The sequence below is a fragment of the Apium graveolens genome, chromosome 2, assembly GCF_009905375.1.
Source record: "Apium graveolens cultivar Ventura chromosome 2, ASM990537v1, whole genome shotgun sequence".
In the NCBI taxonomy this organism is placed as follows: domain Eukaryota; kingdom Viridiplantae; phylum Streptophyta; class Magnoliopsida; order Apiales; family Apiaceae; genus Apium; species Apium graveolens.
The window spans coordinates 50,981,309-50,983,929 of NC_133648.1; the positions used below are offsets into that span (position 1 = coordinate 50,981,309).

Here is a 2,621-nt window from a genome sequence, read left to right on the forward strand (position 1 = left end):
GAACTGTCCTCTCTCAGTGATGAACAAATATCACGAGAGCTGCTAGGGTTACAATGAATAATATTCTCGATAATGATAACACTTATAGTGTAAACCCTATGTCTGTGTTTATATACTACACAGTTACAAGATAATCACTAATTGATATGGAATATAATTCTGCTTCCTAAAATATATCAATCAGTTATCATTTCTTCCAAGTATTCCATTCTTCATAGAATTCCTTCTTCATGCATATCTCTTCTTACATTTGTCTCAATCTTCTTTTCTTTCAATCAGCCGTCTTCCTTATCTGAAAGTTTCCTTTAAGTTCTGATATTATCTCCTGATAAATATCTCCTGAACCTTAAGTACTGATCACTCAAATTCTGACTTCAGTATAAGTGTTGATTTCAGTTAAGTAATGATTTATCCTGTTTAAGTAAGATCTAAAAACTAAACATAAATCATATTAGACATGATATTATCAAATATATCTAACACCTCTTTAGTTGTGGGTAACTTTATTGCCTTGAACACATTAAAAGTGACCTTCTGATCATGAACCTTCATCGTAAGCTCTACTTTTTGTACATCAATCATAGTTTAGCCAGTAGCTAAGAATGGTCTCCCCAAGATAATGGGAATCTTCTTATCCTCCTCAAAGTCAAGAATTACAAAGTCAGCAGGGAAGATGAGTTTTTCCACCTTGACCAAGACATCCTCCACTATACCTCGTGGATAAGTGATGGAACGGTCAGCTAGTTGCAATGACATGTATGTTGGTTTTGGATCAGGTAGACCAAGCTTCTTGAAGATAGATAAGGGCATCAGATTGATTCTAGCTCCTAAATCACATAAACACTTGTCAAATGACAAGTTTCTGATGGTGCAAGGAATAGTGAAGCTTCCAGGATCTTTAAGCTTCGGAGGCAACTTCTGTTGCAGCACAGCACTGCATTCCTCCGTTAGAGCAACGGTCTCTAAGTCATCGAGCTTCACTTTCCGAGAGAGAATACCTTTCATAAACCTCGCATAGCTAGGCATCTTTTCAAGAGCTTCAGCGAAAGGTATGTTGATATGAAGTTTCTTGAACACCTCCAAAAACTTCTCAAACTGCTTATCCAGCTTTTTCTTCTGCAACCTCTTAGGAAAAAGAGGTGGAGGATAGATCTGTTTCTCCCCTGTATTACCCTCAGGAGGAGTGTGTTCCAAAGTAGTCTTCCTTGGTTCCACCTCTGCTTCCTTCTGCACTTCTTCTTCAGCCACAACTACATTTTCTGAAACTTAATATTTTTCAGGCTCTTCGTCTTGCTGAATTTGGGGGATTGCGACCTTTCCAGACCTCAAGGTGATGGAGCTCACCTGCTCTTCAACTTCCCTATTGCCTGGATTTGTTTCTGTATCACTAGGAAACATTCCTGGTGGTCGATTCAATAAGGCATTAGCAATTTGCCCTATTTGGTTCTCCAGAGTCTTGATAGAAATAGACTGACTTTGGCATATAAGAGCCTGGTTTTTGCACATAAGCCACAACTCCTCCAATTCAGATTTTTCATTCGAAGATAGACATGCACCAAGAGTTTGTTGTTTTGGTGTAATTTATTGCTGAAAACCAGGAAGGTTGAATAGTTTATTTCCAAATTGCTGGAACGGCTGTTGCATCGCATTCTGATTGTTGCTCCAGCTGAAGTTAGGATGATTCCAGTTGTCAGTATGATAAGTGTCTGGAACTGGTTGTTGCAATCTCTGAAAGTTTCTCACAAACTGAGCTGAGTCACTAGATATAGCGCATTGCTTCGTCGCATATGAACCTGCACATAGCTCACAAACACTGGTTATCTGATTAACACCCAAGTTAGCCAGAGAATCGATCTTCATAGACAATTCCTTTAGTTGAGCAGTGATAGCCATAGTTGTATCCACCTCAAGAACTCCTGCTACCTTGCTCTGTGGCAATCTATGGGCTGGATACTGATATTCATTAGCAGCCATCGGTTCAATTAGATCATAAGCTTTCTCATAGCTCTTCACCCATAATGCTCCACCTGATGCTGCATCGAGCATGGTCTTGACTGCGCTCCAAACCGTTATAGAAGCAATTGATGATCATCCAATCAGGCATTCCATGATGAGGATATTTCCTAAGCATCTCCTTGTAGTGCTCCCAAGCTTCATATAGCGATTATCCCATTTTTTGCGCAAATTGAGTAATGTCATTCCTGAGTGCAGCTGTCTTCACCATAGGGAAGAATTTAGTAAGAAACTTCTGAGCAAGATCTTCACAAGTAGTAATCGAACCAGCTGGTAGAGAGTGTAACCAGCTCGTAGCCTTGTCTCTCAGAGAGAATGGGAACAGTCTTAGCTTCACAGCATCTTTAGAAACACCGTTGAACTTGAAGGTGTCGCAGATCACAATGAAATCCCTAATGTGCATATTGGGATCTTCCATTGAAGAACCCCCAAACTAGATTGAATTCTGCACCCATTGAATTATGCCAGGCTTGATCTCAAAGGTATTAGCTATGATAGCTGGCCTGACAATGCTAGATTAAATATCATTGATCTTGGGTTGAGAAAAATCCATCAAGACTTTCGTTCGTGCTGCTGGATCGTACCTGAAACACAAACAAATAAACCGT

General features: G+C 39.8%; 1 non-coding gene across 1 annotated transcript; it reads left to right on the plus strand.

Annotated features, from left to right (window-relative positions):
* The first annotated feature begins 2,102 nt into the window (after positions 1 to 2,102).
* Positions 2,103 to 2,209, plus strand: LOC141710070 (small nucleolar RNA R71). Its single transcript, XR_012570610.1, has one exon. It is a non-coding gene; the product is annotated as a small nucleolar RNA R71 (small nucleolar RNA).
* The last annotated feature ends 412 nt before the right edge of the window (positions 2,210 to 2,621 follow it).